The sequence below is a fragment of the Hyla sarda genome, chromosome 7, assembly GCF_029499605.1.
Source record: "Hyla sarda isolate aHylSar1 chromosome 7, aHylSar1.hap1, whole genome shotgun sequence".
Classification (NCBI taxonomy): domain Eukaryota; kingdom Metazoa; phylum Chordata; class Amphibia; order Anura; family Hylidae; genus Hyla; species Hyla sarda.
Window position 1 is genome coordinate 75,006,597 of NC_079195.1, and position 19,408 is coordinate 75,026,004.

Consider the following 19,408-nt stretch of genomic DNA (forward strand, 5'->3'; position numbering starts at 1 on the left):
TACAGGGTAGTAAGGATCCCAGAGAGGTGACCAGTAACACAAAAGACCTCGCAGCTTGCTGGGACTTGCAGTGACTTGACAGACTTTAGTGCAGCCATGCTGACTATACTTGAGTTGACTGAAGATAGTGACAGCAGACAGAGATGACTTGACTTACAGATCTGTGGGTGTAATTTAGGCTTGAGGCCTCCAGATGTGCTGGACACTGGCTCTGAGACGTCTGGACAGGACTTGACCTCAGCAGAAAATGAAACACGAGCAAAAGAGGCAAATTGCAGCTCCTCCCTTCCTTATGAAGGGGGCTGTGCAAGGAGCCCATAGGCTAGCTGCGGGTCATCTACCTGGTGCTCTCTGGGTAACAAAACATATGACTTGAACATGTGACAACCCTTATCATGTGACTAACAATCATGTGACCATATCAAAGGTCCTATAACCTTAGTACATAACTCATACACACTATGGGGGAACACTGCAGGTGAGCCCTGAGGACGTAAAGGGACTCAACTACACAGGACTGTAGGAACATATCCCATACTGGGACATCACACATGTTTGCCATGGGGATTTTCTCCATCAGGTGTCAGCAGAGAGCAAGACAAGACAAAACAAAACAACAAGACAAAAAATAAATTTAAAAAGAAAATAATTTCTTCTGTAGCATACAGCTGCTAATAAGTACTCGAAGGGTAAAGATTTTTTTAATAGAAGCAATTTACAAATCTGTTTAACTTTCAGGCACCAGTTGATTAAGAAAAAATATATATGTTTTCCACCGGAGTACCCCTTTAACCTGTTCAGGACGCCGGGCGTACGCATACGCCTGTGGGAATTCCGGTCCCCGCCGGTTGGGGACCGGTCCGGAATGCCTGCTGAAATCATTCAGCAGGCACCCCGACACATCACCCAGGGGGTTCCTGAGACCCCCCCTCCCCATGTCGGCAATTGCAGAAAATCGCATGTCAATTCAAACATACGATTTTCTGCTATTCCGGGCTGATCGGGTCTCTGGTGACCTGATCACCCGGAAAATAGCCCCGATCATCTTGAGGGCTAGGAGTGAGGTCACAGAGCTGCGATCTCCTCCTATCCCCTGCCATTGGTCAGAACTGATTCTGACCAATGGCAGAGCAGGACAGTGGGTTGCCATGGCAACCCCCCGTTCTGCCCACCCCTGGATGTCAAGGGGATCGTGGGAAGAAGATGCCTGGAGATCCCCGATCGTCGCTGGAGACTGCTGGATCCTGGGTCAGGTAGGGTAACTACAGTGGGGGGGGATTGAAAGTGAAAGTAAAGTGATCTTTACTGTGGCAACCACTAGGAAGGCCAAATTGCAACTCCCAGCATGCTTTTTGCAACATCTGGAGGGTCACAGTTTACAGTGGTTACAGTGGTGCCCAAATGGTAGCCCTCCAGATATTGCCAAACTACAACTCTCAGCATGCCTGGACTGCCCAGGCATGCTGAGAGTTGTAGTTCTGTAGCATCTGTCCCTTCAGATTGAGCAATTTTCATGAATTTTTTGAAAATTGCTGCTCTATTTGAAGCCCTCTAATTTTTGCAAAAAGCAAAAATATGTCCATTTTATGATGCCAACTTAAAGTGGACATATTGTATTTGTGAATAAAAATAAAATGTATTTGGAATATCCATTTTCCTTACAAGCAGAGAGCTTCAAAGTTAGAAAAATGCAAAATGTTCAAAATTTTCATGAAATTTTGGGATTTTTCACCAAAAAAGGATGCAAGTAAAGCCGAAAATTTAGCACCAAAATAAAGTAGAATATGTCACGAAAAAAATATCTCAGAATCAGAATATTTGGTAAAAGCGTTTTCGCGTTATTAATTCGTAAAGCGACGGTGGTCAGAATTGCAAAAAAGGGCTCAGTCCTTAAGGGGTTAATGACCAAGGAAAATTATTCAAAATCTGACATGCATCCACTTATTTGGTAAAAACGTTGAAAACGATTCTGTGAATGTTTTTTCGTGACATATTGTACTTTACATTAGTGGTAAATTTTGATTGACATATTTAGCGGTTTTTGTAACACTAAAAAATTAGCAAAGAAAAAATTAGCATTTTTCTAGATTTTACATTTTCTGCTTGTACGACATAGTCATGCTGCACCAAATTAAAGGAGAACTCCAGACCATAAAAATTATCCCCCATACCATACCTTCCTCCGCTCCCCTGGGGCCTCCGGTAACCGCCACTTCCTGGTTGCCGGTGGTCGGATGAATCAGCCAATCACCAGCCGCAGCGCAGTCCGACTCGGCCAGCGATAGGCTGAACGGCAGTGTGAAAACACTTCAGGACACACAATTCTTCACTACACCGGCACCTTCGGCCGGGGCAGAAAACGTCACACTGCCGCTCAGCCTATCGCCGGCCGAGTCAGACTGCACTGCGGCTGGTGATTCGCCGATTCATCCGACCACCGGCAACCAGGAAGTGGCGGTTACCGGAGGCCCCGGGGGAGCGGAGGAAGGTATGTACATCTTTATTTTTTTACTGCTGGCAGTATGGGGGACAATTTTTATGGTCTGGAGTTCTCCTTTAATGATTAATTCACATCTACAATATGTCTACTTTATGTTCCCATCATTTAGTAAACATTCTTTTACTTTTTTAGAATGTTAGAAGGTTTATAAGCAAAATCTGATTTTTCAGGGACCAGTTCAGTTCTGAAGTGGAATTGAGGGGCCTGTATGTTAGATACCCCCCATAAATCACCCAATTTTATAAACTGCACCCCTTAAAGTAGTCAGAATGACAGTAAAGAAGTTTAATAACCCTTTAGGCGTTTCATAGAAATGAAAGCAAAGTGGAAGCGGAATTTTAGATTTTTGCAGATTTTATCATTTTAATACAGTAGGTGCTGACAAAGAAATACAACTCAAAATGTATTCCCTGAATTCTGACATATTAGAAATATCCCATATGTGGCCTTTGTGCGCTACGTGTCTCTCATACAGGCCTCTGACATGAAGGCGTGAAGTGTGGATTTTGGGGCCTCCTTTTAGTTTAGGATATTTTTTTTAAATCATATAAAGTCGCAGAGGCCTTGGAGTGCAAAAATATTTTTGGGAGACAAGTTGACGCTTTCATTGGTATCATTCTGGGGTACATGTGGCACTCTGATCATTTTTTATTTTATTTTTTATGAGTTGGTAATTGGTATACATAATAAAATCTATTCTGCGGTTGTTATTGTTTTGTTTTTTTAGGTCGTTCATCATACAGTATAAATGACATGTTAACGTTACACTGCAGGTTGATACGATTACGACGATACCAAATGTATATCCTTTTTTTTATATTTTAGTTAATTTATGGCATAAAGAACATTAAAAAAAAATCATGTTTGTAAGTCGCCGTATTCTGCGAGCTGTAACTGTTTTCATTTTTTCATTGACGCAATTGTGTGAGGACTCTTTTTTTTTGCAGGACATGTTGATGTTTTTTGGGGCACTATTTTTGGGGGTGTATTATATACATATATAATTAATTTTATTATTTTTTATATTCAAAATTTTTTTCCCATTTAATTTTTTTTTTACAATTTTTCACTATTTTTTTTACTATTATACACATAATTCAATGGAGTACACATCTGTGCTCCATTGAATTATGCCTATGTCTGTCATTACTGACAGGCATAGGATAGATCGGTCTATACCTTAGGTAGGGACTAATCGCTCATGTTGCCATGACAACAGAGGCCAGTGTCAGGCCTCCAGTTGCCATGGCAACCATCGGCGCTCTGCTTTCTCTTTACAGAGTGCCGATCGGTGATAGACGGAGCTCCCTCCCTCTGTTACCCTAATAGATGCTGCGGTCACTTCAATGGAATGGGACAGCAGAATCCTATTGAAGTGTATTGGCTATAAATTCATGCAGAATTCCATGCAGAAATTCTGGTGTGTGAACATAGCCTGAGCCCGGTTTCACATGGCAGAATTTCTGCAGTTAATTCAGCATTAATTTCTGCATGAAAATTCTGCATGCATTTATGGCCAATACACTTCAATGGGATTCTGCTGTCCCATTCACACCACAGAATTTCTGCAGCAAAATTTACGCTGCAGGAATTCCATTGATGTGAATTGGATATAAATTCATGCAGAATTTTCAGGAAGAATTCAGTGCAGAAATTCTGCTGTGTGAACCGGCCTAAGGCAGTCCCCAGATCTGGTTTCCATACACGACTAATCCAATGGTTTAAATCAATTGACGTTTTTTATTTACCGTATATACTCGAGTATAAGCCGACCCGAGTATAAGCCGAGACCCCTAATTTCAACCCAAAATCCCAGGAAAAGTTATTGACTCGAGTATAAGCCTAGGGTGGGAAATACCTCATCCCCCCCCTGTCATCATCCAGACCCGTCATTAACATCCTCATCATCATCCCCTTGTCATCATCCCACACATCCCCCCTTCATCATCCCCTTATCATCCCACACATCCCCCCTTCATCATCCCCTTATCATCCCACACATCCCCCCTTCATCATCCCCTTGTCATCATCCCACACATCCCCCCTTCATCATCCCCTTATCATCCCGCACATCCCCCCTTCATCATCCCCTTATCATCCCACACATCCCCCCTTCATCATCCCCTTGTAATCATCCCACACACCCCCTTCATCATCCCCTTGTCATCATCCCCACCCCCCTTTATCATCCCCACACCCCCCCCCTTCATCATCCTCTTCTCATCATTCGCCCTCAGTCGATGGCTGCCCGGGCTTGCTGGGAGATGTAGTTTTGAAACCTCTGGAAGTCCGCAGGTTGAAGACCACTGCGGGTGGGGGAGTTCACTCGAGTATAAGCCGAGGGGGGTGTTTTCAGCACGAAAAATCGTGCTGAAAAACTCGGCTTATACTCGAGTATATACGGTAATTGAAACTGAACAAGCAGAACTGTGGAGTTGTTGGAGATTCCGTCACTAAAATGTCCAGCTGTTTGCAGTTTACCTTTGTTGCCTTTGTTATTCAGTGTCAGTATCAAAGGCAGGATGTGAAAAGTAGCATCAAAAAACGCCAAAATTGCCCCTATGGGCCAGATGTTAGCTGTAAACAATGACAAATCACAAAATTCTTTTTCAACAGTTTGGTGTTTTTTTTAATCCTTTTGGTGTTTTTTCATAATTTTTTTGTCGTTTTTCAGCTTCTAGGTGATTGACAAGTCACAGCATGTTGAGCCTATGGCATTTTTTTCTCTGATATGTGAAACTGTCAGGAACATGCCCCCTTTCCCCGACGTTAACGTAACTTTATTCTTTCATGAGTTATTTACAAGTTTCTGACCACTTATATAATGTGTTCAATGTGCAGCCCATTGTGTTGGATTGTCAATGCAACCCTCTTCACACACTCTTCACACACTGATAGCAACACCGCAGGAGAAATGCTAGCACAGGCTTCCAGTATCCGTAGTTTCAGGTGCTGCAGAATGGGCAAAACAAAAATTGGAACAGGACCCTCAGTTTACGCAGAAGATTTTGTTCAGTGATGAGGCAAACTTTTATGTGAATGGTGAAGTTAACAAACAAAACCACCGCTATTGGTCTGACACTAACCCACATTGGATAGATCCCTCCAAGACTGTTGGAACACAAAAATTGATGGTATGGTGTGGTATATGGGGTACAAAGATAGTGGGGCCATTCTTCATCAATGGAAAACTCAAGGCCACTGGATATGCGAAATTGCTACATGATGATGTGTTTCCCTCTTTATGCACTGAAGCTGACACGTTCCTGAGTTTTTCCTGCAAGATGGTGCACCCCCTCATTATGGGTGTCAGGTCCGAGCATTCCTAGATGAACAGTTTCCTGGAAAGTGGATTGGTCGTTGTGGGCCAGTTTAATGGCCCCCAAGGTCTCCCGATCTGACCCCCTTAGACTTTTATCTTTGGGGTCATCTGAAGGCAATTGTCTATGCTGTGAAGATACGAGATGTGCAGCACCTGAAACTACGGATACTGGAAGCCTGTGCAACATTTCTCCTGCGGTGTTGCTATCCGTGTGTGAAGAGTGGGAGAAGAGGGTTGCATTGACAATCCAACACAATGGGCAGCACATTGAACACATTTTATAAGTGGTCAGAAACTTGTAAATAACTCATGAAAGAATAAAGTTAAGTTAAAACCAAGCACATTATTGTTTTTCTTGTGAAATTCCCAATAAGTTTGATGTGTCAAGTGACCCTCTTCCTATTGAAAAAACAAAAGTTGGATTCAAAATGGCCAACTTCAAAATGGCCGCCATGGTCACTACCCATCTTGAAAAGTTTCCCCCCTCACATACACTAATGTGCCACAAACAGGAAGTTAATATCACCAACCATTCCCATTTTATTAAGGTGTACCCATATAAATGTCCCACCCTGTACATATCTGTTTGAAGCTTTCAGCTGATAGTGGCAACATTGACTATGTATGAGAGTAGGCTTTGGTACATGTTTGTACCAATACGTGACTTCAGTGACCAAATTGTATAGATCGATGTACCTATATAGTAAGAATTGATCTGCCCCCTCCCTTTTCGGAGTTATGAGGTGTTATAGTTTATATGACAGATGCCTATCTAATTATGCTGTACTGTGGGGATAGGTGGTATTGGTGGGCTTATCTTGGCCGGGGGCGTGAATAACTTACATCTGTGTAGTACGTGCTCCCATCGCTGTCTTCTGACATTGTCAGTCTCATGACATCCTGCTGACTACATAAGTTCTTCATGCCCCAGCCCAGGTAAGCCCACCCATACCACCTAGCACCACATAAATGGATACACGCTTATCTGACCGTTTCAGGAATCTGGCTGATGAACTATAACACCCCATAAGTCCGGAAAAGGGGGCGAATTGACAAGCCGTAAAAAGGTATGTGAACAACCCCCCCCCCCCCCCAAAGAAATCTATTCATAACAGAAAATGCATTTTTACAAATGATTACAGGTCCTCTTATTGATAGATCTTTTGCTGTTTGGGTATAGGAGGACATCTATCAATAAAGGTTGGCAGGCCAGTCAGAAGCCACCAGGGTCCGCCCCAATGACTTATCGTTCGGGCAGAATGAAAGTGATGACAGGTTCTTATTTTTCATTACTGAATATTACTGATGTTCAAAATAGGTATTTAAAATGTTTTACACATTATCCTTAAAAATGACAATTTAGTCATAAAAATGTATCAATGACACATTATATTTGTGTAAAAAAATCAATTTATGCAGCCATACGCCCTTAGATTGAGCTGTCTATGGAGGAATCATTTTCCAGCTGTCTATTGACTATTACTCTATGGGGGAGATTTATCAAAACCCGTGCAGAGGAAGAGTGGTGCAGTTGCCCATAGCAACCAATCAGATTGCTTCTTTCATTTTCCACAGGCCTCTAAAGAGGCCTGTGGAAAATGAAAGAAGCAATCTGATTGGTTGCTATGGGCAACTGTACCACTCTTCCTCTGCACAGGTTTTCATAAATCTCCCCCTATATGTATACACAGACTTTTATATATGTTCTCTACATTCCCCCACTAAATGACAAGGGAAGAACAAGTCCTGTAAAAGGCAGCACATATATCTCTTACATGGAAAGTACTTACTAAGACATGATGTACGGGCACGGATGGGAAGAAGGTGGCTTTCTGCTTCATTCTGTTCATCAATACCGTGGTGCAAATGAGCTATCATTCAGGGATCACATGACCACGTGAAGGCTACCCAGAATTGTAGAGGAAATCCTGGCCTTTGTTCTCTCATTGTTTATGGACAATGAGGTGTTTTGGATGGGTCACATGTCTGTCAGCACTAGCCAAACTTTTGTTCACAGTTTGTAGTGTGAGCACACTTGATTTACAGGCACACGCCAAGCAAAGATGTGACAGAAAACAGCCACAAATCGAAATATTGTCAATAATAATATTTTCACAAAGAATTGTTGAAAGATAAAGTTACAAAATACAGTTTGCTAGAATATGTAACAAAAAAGAAAGTATCAACATAATACAAAGTGTGTAGACTAAGCTTTTCACTATGGGGGAGATTTATCAAAACCTGTCCAGGGGAAAATTTGCCCAGTTGCCCATAGCAACCAATCAGATCGCTTCTTTCATTTTTAACAAGGCCTCTGCAAAGTGAAAGAAGCGAGCTGATTGGTTGCTATGGGCAACTGGGCAACTTTTACTCTGCACAGGTTTGGATAAATCTCCCCCTATGTGCACAGTCAGTCCCCACTCTAATGTATTACAGAATATGTTACTCAGTACCTAATCCTGACCATGTACATTTATTTTAAAATGATCTCTCAGCATGGTGAGGTATGTCCGCCATTAATCCTTAAGATGCCGCAATCAATACTGATCATGGCATCTGAAGTATGTGCAGCGCTCGGGGTTACGCATCGGACCACCTGCAGCGCGATTGCGGGGGTCCATTAAGTAAAGAGGGTTGCCAGAGCTCTGCCTACCTGCTCCGGGCCAGCTTCTGGGATCTTCTCCTCTGGTCTGCCTTCTGGGAGACCAGAGAAGTAGATAGCAGATAACACTGATCAGTGCCGGTGTAGGTAAAAAATAAGATGTTGCAAAGTTAAGAAGTTAGTTTTTTTAACAGTGTGAAATGAAAATATTAGTTAAAAACAAAAAACATAAACCAAACCTTTTCAACATGTCATTTTTATTAAATCACAGTTTACAAACTCTTAATCCCTTGAGGACACAGGCAATTTCATTTTTGCATTTGTGTGTTATGTCCTCCTCGTCTTCTAAGAGCCATAGCTCTTTTATTTTTCCATCCACTGACCCATATGAGGGTTTGTTTTATATATATACTTTGTATTGATATCTATTTTACCCTAAAATGTATGACACACACACACACAAAAAAAAAATATATTACTTTGTAGGGAACTTTAAAAGAAAAATGCAATTTTGCAACTATTAGAGGGTTTTAGTTTTAACACAGTGCACTTTATGGTAATAATTATGCTTTCTTTATTCTGTGGGTCAATATTATTAAAATGATACCTTGAAAGAGCAGTGCGTGACAGACAGCCCAGAAATCTCAAAGAACTGAAAGACTTTTGTATGGAAAAATGGGCAAAGATACCTCAAACAAGAATTGAAAGACTCTTAGCTGGCTACAAAAATCGTTTACAAGCTGTGATACTTGCCAAAGGGGGCAGTACAAGAAATTAACTCTGCAGGGTGCCCAAACTTTTGCAGACACCATTTTTTTGTTTTCTGTTATTTTGAAAGTGTAAATGATGGAAATAAAATCTAACTTTTGTTGACATATAAGAATGTCTAATCTGTAATTTGATGCCTTTTGGAGATTTTTCAATCTTTCCTTAGCTTCTTTATGCACATTAATACAAATTTTTACCTGGGGTGCCAAAACTTTTGATCCCCACTGTATATACAGGGCTCATTAATTGCACTGTGATCTGTAGATTTTATTGGTAGCCTTTTATTGGTACCACTTTTGTGTATATGTGACTTTTTGATCACTTTTTATTACATTTTTATGTGACCAAAAAGCAACAATTTTCAGCTTATTTTTTTTTTTTTTTTTTTTAACGTTTACCCCATTCACCATACGGGATCATAAACATTATATTTTAATTAAATAATAAACATTATATTTTTTACTTTCTAGCAGCCTCCCAGTCTGAAAGTGAGCTTTTACACCTTGTTCACACTGGTGCGGTGCTGTGGGCATCCATTGCTGCCGTAGCACCGTGTCTATGGAGGTGCAGCCCTGGGACTGGTTTGAGTGGCTTTGGGGCTGCTCTGCCAGTGAGTCATTCCCCCTGTGGGCACTGGTGTTGTGGCGGTGGTGGTCGCTGCCCAGTGCTATGCCATTTTATGGTAGGGACATTAGGGACCCGCTACTTACAGGTGGCCGTGATGTGGCTAGTGGGCTTGCACTTCATGATCATGAAGTACAATAACGACCTGCTAGATTAATAAATGTTGCTGAGAAGCATTAGATCATTGTGCATGTTGTGGATGTGCGACCATGTATGTTTTCTCTATTTGAATTCACATTACTGTATATTTTAATACTTCGCGGACATTTAGGGTGATACCAAATATGTTATTTTTTTTTTTTTTTTTTACACTTTTGGGAAATGGGAAAGGGGGTGATTCTAATTTTTATTGGGGGAGACCAGAGGAGGAGACTGTCGGAGCCACCAAGAAGCAGGTATGGGTACCTCCGGTGGGCATTATGACTCCTCGAACCCCCACGATTATGCAGCAGGGTGGTCGGTTGAGTTCCCCCCAGCCCCTATAATGCCACAGATGCTGTTATCATTATTGATCACAGCATCTGAGGGGTTAAAGGGATACTCTGCCGGAAAACATCTTATCCCCTATCCAAAGGATAGGGGATAAGATGTCTGATCACGGGGGTCCTGCCGATGGGGACCCCTGCGATCTCCAGGCCGGCAGCAGCATCCGGAACACGCCACGGCTCCTCCATTCATGTTTATGGGTGGGAGCATGACGGCTAGTATGTAGACATGATTTGAGGGGGCGTGGTGGCTGTAGTCGCCAGTCATCTGGCACAGAGTTTGCTTAATGCACCAGATGACTGGGGTGCTATAGCGGAGATCGCTGTATGTGTGTATGTGTGTATGTGTTCCAGCATCACGTCCAAACGGCTAAAGATATTAACATGAATCTTGGCACACATGTTACTTATATGTCAACAACAAACATAGGATAGGTGATGTAACCCTTACTCACCCCCATTTGCCAGGGGCGGGGTTTATGTTTAAAGTCCTATACAAGTCTATGGGAAATACATGTTCCATCATAACTTCCAAATGGCTGGAGATATTTCGATACTTGGTACACATATTACGGGTCGTGATAGGGGGTCGGGATAGGAGGAAGGGATAGGAGGACTGGATATCAAGACGGGATATCAGGACGGGATATCAGGACGGGATAGGATGTTGGGATAGGAGGTCGGGATAGGAGGACGGGATGTGGGGTTGGGATATGAGGACTGGATATGAAGTCAAAAGCTTCCTCCTTTGTTGATTTTCCTCCCCAACAAGGATTAGGAAGGAAAAACCGGGCAACGCCGGGTACTCAGCTAGTGTATAATAGAAATGTGACACCAATTCTTCATTCACCTCACACAGTATCATGTAGGCCATCAGGACTTGTCATCAAATGTATTGTAATGCCCATCTGCATTTTTCTGCGCCATAGTACCAGTTAAGATGCATTTTTAGGACTTGGTCGGAATTAGCAACTAAAAGAGGTCATGTGCACATAATTTGTTATTTTCTACCAAAAGTCACATTTGAAAAATCATTAACCACTGCAAAAACTAATCTAAAGAAGACCTCAATGTGGTTTTGTTTTAAGGAAGATTTTGGATCCTTCCTCAGTCTGACACAGAGTTTCAGGGCTTCAGTCTCTCCATACCTACAAGAGAGCAAAATAAACAAAGTAATAAGCAAATGCAGTCAGTCAATGTGAAAACACAGGCTTTATAACAACAAAAAAGTCCCCTTTGTGCCATGACACACAATGTCGCCCGTTCGGTACAGTCCTCCCCTTGTCTGCTTATTTTTAGTTTATGACTCAGACGTGACTTCACTGTTGTTATGGAGAACAGAATAATAAAATAATTCTGTAATGCGGGGAAAAAAGGCCAGACGCCCAGAAGAAATTCTCATCAAACTCCTCATATCTGTCGAGCTAAACCAAAACTACAGAAATGTTTTCCATTGTTATTAATGGAGGGATAGGCTGTCACAAAGGTCCATTAAAAAGTTAGTTTGCAGCTGCTAGCAACTGTATTCGATAAAAAAAAATATATACAGATATATATATATATATATATATATATAGTCAGTGGGGAATGATGGTAGGGCTGGTGAGTAATGTTTTAACAGCAATTTGGTAGATATGCCTCAGGGATGCACTTAAAGGGGTACTCCGGTGAAAAACTTTTTTTTATTTTATTTTAAATTAACTGGTGCCAGAACATTAAACAGATTTGTAAATGACTTCTATTTAAAAATCTTAATCCTTCCAGTACTTAAAAGAACTTCATGTGGAGCATACAGCAGAGATGATAAGTACTGGAAGGATTAAGATTTTTAAATAGAAGTAATTTACAAATCTGTTTAATGTTCTGGCACAAGTTGATTTAAAAAAATGTTTTTTACCGGAGTACCCCTTTAAAGACATTTTGCCCATTTGTCAGACTAAGAGGGAGGGGGTGCATCATTGGACTGAGAGAAGCAGGATATACATTTTTACATATTGCCAATGCCCTTTAGGGCTGTGGAATCACTGCACTGGACAGCTGGACGCCCACTTAAAAAAATGAACATTTGGGGGAGATTTATTAATGTTTTGCTGTGCAAAGTCCTTTTCTGTGTGTGTGTGTTTTTTTTTTTGCACTGTTTTTTTCTGTTGTGTGCCAAATGTATCAAAAAGGGGAACGGACTTTAATAAATATTGCTTAAATTAAAAAATTCACCTCACGAAAACGGCTGTGAGCCACCAAATTGAAAGTTTACTTTCGTTTTCCCTCAGACTGAGTTGCCTGTGCTCCGGAGTCCTGTGAGCTCCGTACAGAAGGTGCTGTCATAGCAGGTTGTCCTAGTTCTAAGTGTTTAATGTTAAAAAGTGTTTCTGCTTGTCTTATTTTTGAACAAAGCTTAAATAAAAGCTACAAAGAATGGCAGACATTACCAGGGTACCGATGGCCCTTTTTTTAATGGCAAAATATTCATACAGAAAGTGCTAAATAGTCTGGCATTAGCTGGAGTTGGCTTTTACCCCACAAAACCGTTGAGATTACTTGATCAACAACATGACAACCTAGCGAGCGCAATAGAATTTGCGTGCCCCAAGTTGGAATAACAGGGAGCTATCAAATCTGTTTGTTAAGACACATGCACTAACCTTCAGACTAAACACAGCTTACCTGTTACCGAGCTGTCTCCCCCCCACCCCCCCGTAGTGTTTGTATCACCTAGGCCATTGTGACTAGGATTTTCACCGCTCCCTGGCCTCAAAACTTGGGGCTCTCACTTTGCGCTCTCCAGTTTATTAGGTGAGCGACAATTTAAAGGGGTACTCCGTTCCCTTGCACACACATTGTTCGGAACAATAACTTCCGGACGCTGGGGAGCGGAGCTCCGAAAGCAAGGGAACGGAGTACCCCTTTAAGGCAATTTGGCTCATGGAGCAATCCAAATGCTGGAATACTCTCTTCAGCTGGTTGTTAGAAAATACAAGGACAGCAGTGGTGTTTCCAAATGGGAAATCTAATACAGCATGACAATACTAGCTCGTCTGGCATGTCCAAATTGTATGTATTAATCTGTCCAAATATATTGCTCTTCATAATAATGGATTGCTCTTTTTCAAAAAACGGTTCTGTCACACAACCCGGCTTGGTGCTTAGTTGTTAGCTAATTTGGATTATTCTATTCTAAAAGAGGACTTCTTTCCATATAAGTGGTTCCCCATGCTTAAAAGTCTTTTCACTATGGTTTGTCTTTTTTTTAAGTCAAGTTGCTCATGGTCTATACTTGCGTTTTTTTTAACGTTTGTTCAAAAAAAATTGTGCCTTTTTAACCCCTTAAGGACCAGGCCATTTTACACCTTAGGACCAGAGCGTTTTTTGCACATCTGACCACTGTCACTTTAAACCACTGTAAACATTGATAACTCTGAAATGCTTTTAGTTATCATTCTGATTCCGAGATTGTTTTTTCGTGACATATTCCACTTTAACATAGTGGTAAAATTTTGTGGCAACTTGCATCCTTTCATGGTGAAAAATCCCAAAATTTGATGAAAAAAATTAAAATTTAGCATTTTTCTAACTTTGAAGTTCTCTGCTTGTAAGGAAAATGGATATTCAAAATAAATTTTTTTGGGGGATCACATATACAATATGTCTACTTTATGTTTGCATCATAAAATTGATGAGTTTTTACTTTAGGAAGACACCAGAGGGCTTCAAAGTTCAGCAGCAATTTTCAAATTTTTCACAAAATTTTCAAACTCATTATTTTTCAGTGACCAGTTCAGTTTTGAAGGGGATTTGAAGGGTCTTCATATAAGAAATACCCCACAAATGACCCCATTATAAAAACTACACCCCCCAAAGTATTCAAAATGACATTCAGGAAGTGTTTTAACCCTTTAGGTGTTTCACAGGAATAGCAGCAAAGTGAAGGAGAAAATTCAAAATCTTAATTTTTTACACTCGCATGTTCTTGTAGACCCAATTTTTGAATATTTGCAAGGAGTAAAAGGAGAAAATTTTTACTGATATTTGTAGCCCAATTTCTCTCGAGTAAGCACATACCTCATATGTCTGTGTAAAGTGTTCGGCGGGCGCAGTAGAGGGCTCAGAAGGGAAGGAGCGACAAGGGGATTTTGGTGAGAACATTTTCCTGAAATGGTTTTTGGGGGGCATGTCACCTTTAGGAAGCCCCTAGGGTGCCAAAACAGCAAAAAAAACACATGGCATACCATTTTGGAAACTAGACCCCTCAAGGAACGTAACAAGGAAATAAGTGAGCCTTAATACCCCACAGGTGTTTCATAACTTTTGCAAATGTAAAAAAAAAAAAAAATAATTTTACATAAAATGCTTGTTTTCCTAAAAAAATTACATTTTTACAAAGGGTTAAAGCAGAAAATACCCCCCAAAATTTGAAGCCCAATTTCTCCCGATTCAGAAAACACCCAATGTGGGGGTGAAAAGTGCTCTGCTGGCACACTACAGGTCTCAGAAGAGGAGTAGTCACATTTGGCTTTTTGGAAGCAAATTTTGCTCTGGGGGCATGCCACATTTAGGAAGCCCCTATGGTGCCAGGACAGCAAAAAAAAAAACCACATGGCATTATATTTTGGAAACTAGACCCCTTGGGGAACGTAACAAGGGGTAAAGTGAACCTTAATACCCCACAGGGGTTTCACGACTTTTGCATATGTAAAAAAAAAAAAAAATTATGAAAATGCTTGGTTTCCCAAAAATTTTACATTTTTACAAAGGGTTAAAGCAGAAAATACCCCCCAAAATTTAAAGCACAATTTCTCCCGATTCAGAAAACACCCCATGTGGGGGTGAAAAGTGCTCTGCTGGCGCACTACAGGTCTCAGAAGAGGAGTAGTCACATTTGGCTTTTTGGAAGCAAATTTTGCTCTGGGGGCATGCCGCATTTAGGAAGCCCCTATGGTGCCAGTACAGCAAAAAAAACAAACACATGGCATTATATTTTGGAAACTAGACCCCTTGGGGAACGTAACAAGGGGTAAAGTGAACATTAATACCCCACAGGGGTTTCACGACTTTTGCATATGTAAAAAAATATATATTTTTTTTTCACTAAAATGTGGGTTTCCCCACAAATTTCAAATTTTTGCAAGGGTTAGTAGTAGAAAAGACCCCCTAAAATTTGTAACCCCATCTCTTCTGAGTATGGAGGTACCCCATAAGTGGACGTCAAGTGCACTGCAGGGGTGCCACAATGCTCAAAAGAGAAGGAGTCACATTTGCAAACTGCTGAAATGGGGGGGATATGTTGCATTTAGGAAGCCCCTATGGTGCCAGGACAGCAAAAAAACACATGGCATACCATTTTGGAAACTAGACCCCTCGAGGAATGTAACAAGGGGTAAAGTAAGCCTTAATACCCCACAGGGGTTTCACAACTTTTGCATATGTAAACAATATATATTTTTTTTTCACTAAAATGTGTTTCCCCCCCAATTTAACATTTTTACAAGGGTTAATAGCAGAAAAGACCCAATTTGTAAATACATTTCTTTGGAGTAAGGACATACCTTATTTTTTGATGATTTTGGCTTGGCGGGTGCACAGCAGGTCTTGTTTTAGTGGGAGCGCAGTCAGGGACCTTGAGCCTGATATGGAGCCAGGATGTGGGACCCCCCCTCAAGGAGCACTAATGGGGCGAGCACTGAGCCCTAAAATAGGGGAACACTATGGGGGACAGCGGGCCGTAACTGGGTTAGACAGGTGGGGTACAGAGGCCCGTAATATGGGGTACAGTGGGCCAGAAAATTATAAAACATAATAAAACAGGATATGTTCCCAGAATGATGACCCAGAGCATAGTCAAAACTAAAAAAAATATGCCTGCCCCAAACCCTATGCTCTGAATCATCATTCTGGGAATGTGATGTGTGTGGCCGTCCCTAACCTGTTGCCTCAAATGCGCACCCGCTCAGGTGGAGAGAGAGCGCTGCGCATTTCAGGCAACATAAAAAGTCCCCGATGATAGTGACTCAGTGACCCATGACCCATGACCCATTTTTGAAAAAACACCCCCAGAGGTCTTATCAGGTTTTTTTTTTTCAGGTTTTTTTGGGCAATTTAGTGATTTATGGGGGTTATATTTTGGAATGTACTCTGGACTTGGTACATTGGTCAAATTATGAAAAATTCAAATAAAAAGGGAAAATTTAGGGCTCCATGGAAGTGTGATACTCCCTGAAGCAGCCTATGCAGAGGCCCGGATTATCTGGGCAAGTGTCACATTGGTACCTGGTGTCCCTCCGAATCCCCCTCATGTAACACACTCTGCATCTTTTCTGGGATCGTCCCTTCTTTCCACTGTGGGGGACCTCACCTGGAAAGTGTTGGCCTGGGACGATCCTGGCGCCTATAACTCCAGACCCTTGGGAAGTCCGGCCTGATCTTTCCCGGTCAGCAAAGATCAGGAACCTTAAGACTTCTTCTTGGTACTGGAGGAATGTCTCTGTGTTGCCAGCGTACTGGGATAGTACAAAAGCATTGTACATGGCAACCTGTACCAAGTAGACCGCAACTTTTTTGTACCATGCCCATGTTTTCCGCATGGCGTTATATGGCTTGAGGACTTGATCTGAGAGATCAACTCCCCCCATATACCGATTGTAGTCCAGAATACAATCGGGCTTGAGGACCGGTCCCACGGTACCTCGCACAGGGACAGGGGTGCTGCCGTTCCCATGAATAGTGGTGAGTATAAGGACATTCCTCTTATCCTTATACTTCACCAACAACAGGTTATCATGGGTCAGGGCACGGGACTCACCCTTGGGGATAGGCGTCTGGACCAAATTTAGAGGGAGGCCTCTCTGGTTCTTCCGCACGGTCCCACAAGTTTGTAGAGTTTCACGCCATACCGCGCCCGCTTTGAGGGAATATACTGGCGGAAGATGAGTCTCCCCTTAAAACTGATGAGAGACTCATCTACCGAGAGGTCCCTGAGGGGTATGTCAAAAATTTGGCCCCAAAGTGATCGATGACCGGCCTCACTTTGTAAAGCCGGTCATGGGCGGGATCACCTTGGGGCGGACATGCCGCATTACCTGCATAATTACACCAAAAGAAGAAGATACCAGTAAACTTATTTGAATACAAAAAATAGTGGATAAGCTTTATTGAAGTGCATTATAAAATCATACATAAAATACAAGGTACTATACAGATGAAGGCTACAGACCCCTGACGAAGCCCATACGCGAAACGCGCGTTGGGGTACAGGTAGTGATCTCCCCTTTTGGTGTATGGCAGGTATTTGTTATTTTATGCTGTCCTTCATGCTCTTATCTATTGCTGCTGACTAACCTCTGAATAGGGCTAGGTGCCTTACTATTTGTTATTTGCACTTTACCCATAGCCCCTTTGAGGACATATATCAGCTTTATACATCCATAATATGTATGTTATACTATTTATTTTTTATTACTTATGGGCATGTTGCAATTTGACATCTGTGGACTGTATCCCTGCCGTCTGTATTGTCTACCATCGTGGATTTAGTATCACTACCTTTTTTCTGTAGCCTTCATCTGTATAGTACCTTGTATTTTATGTATGATTTTATAATGCACTTCAATAAAGCTTATCCACTATTTTTTGTATTCAAATAAGTTTACTGGTATCTTCTTCTTTTGGTGTAGTTAGGTTATGATAGGATCCAGTTTACGCAATTGCCTGTTAGCCAATTGTGTTTGTTCAGTGACAGTGATATTACCTGCATAATGCAGGCATTTCCGAATGGCCTCGAACCGCCTCCGTGTCATCGCCATACTGTAAAGTGGGGTCTGGTAGAGGACGTCCCCGCTCCAGCACTGACGAGCACTTGGTTTTTTGACTAGGCCCATATGCAGCGAGAGGCCCCAAAATGTCCTCATTTCCGCTGCATCAATGGCGCGCCATTCATTGGGCCTGGCCAAAAGCGAATCTGGGTGGTGGGCAATGAACTGCTGGGCGTACAAGTTCGTTTGCTCCACCATTAGATTGACCAGGCTGTCACTGAAAAAAAACTTTAAAAAGTCCAGATCAGTGAAGCTAGCATGGTCAATCTGGATTCCTGAGTCGCCAACAAACTCAGGAACCCGTGGCTGATAACCCTCTGGGGGGCTCCAGACAGGTTCATCGGAAGGGGGCTCCGGTGCACTTGTCTGGGGGGCCGGACTCCTATTACGAGCGGCATTGCCACTCGTACTAGTGTCGGCCACTGGGTCACTCTCATGGGGGGTGCGTGGCCTCGCCTGGCGGTGTCTCCGCCGCTGTACAGGGGACTCATTATCACTACTGGATAATGAGGAGGACGATGAAGAACACAAAAATGTAGGATCTTCATCGTCCTCACTGACAGATTTGGAGTTGGAGGCTAAAAAAGTATGTACTGTGTGGTGCTTGGTGTAAAAAGTGTACAACAGTAAAAGAAAAGAAAAAAAAAAGCTGCGGCCCCCCCAAAAAAAGGGGTGGCAAATGCAGCTCCCTGAACCCCTAATAGGACCCGGGGTAAGGAATCAGACCCTAATAGAACCCTGGGGGACCTATTAGGGGGTCAGGGGGGATTTTTTTTTATTAAAAAAAAATAAAAAAAAATAAATAAAAAAAGCTGTGGCCAAAAAAAAGGGGATAGCACACGCAGCTCCCGAACCCCTAATAGGTCCCGGGGTCAGGGATAAGACCCTAATAGGACCCTGGGGACCTATTAGGGGATCAGAGGGGGGAGGTACTTTTTTTTTTTTTTTTTTTTTTTTACTTTTATATAACTTTTTGAAACCTATTAGACTCCTACCTGTCCCTGCACTCAGCTTTCCCTATTCTAAAGGCTCCTGAGGGGGCTCCAGCTCCGAGGGGGATCCACATCTTCTTCTCACTGCTGCACCCGCTGACTGAATGAAAACAGCAGGTCCAGCAGTGGGAAGGAGCCGTTAACCCCTCCTCTGCCGCTCTGCTATTGGCCGGAAGATCGCCGGCCAATAGCAGCGTTGCTGGGGCGGTGACAGAATTGTCACCACTCCCCAGCAACGGTATGTGATTGGCGGTGAATTGTACACCGCCGATCACCATTTATTAAAGGGTCATCGGGTCACAAGTGACCC

The 19,408-nt window shown here is 42.3% G+C and overlaps 1 protein-coding gene across 1 annotated transcript in view; it reads right to left on the reverse strand.

The window, feature by feature from the left end:
* The window catches only part of LOC130281924 (RING finger protein 122-like), a 46,197-nt gene extending 37,699 nt beyond the window's left edge, over positions 1-8,498 (reverse strand). Inside the window, exon 1 of the mRNA XM_056529684.1 lies at positions 8,476-8,498. The gene's annotated coding sequence lies outside the window, so the exon portion shown is untranslated. The remainder of the gene's footprint in view (positions 1-8,475) is intronic.
* Positions 8,499-19,408: the final 10,910 nt, after the last annotated feature.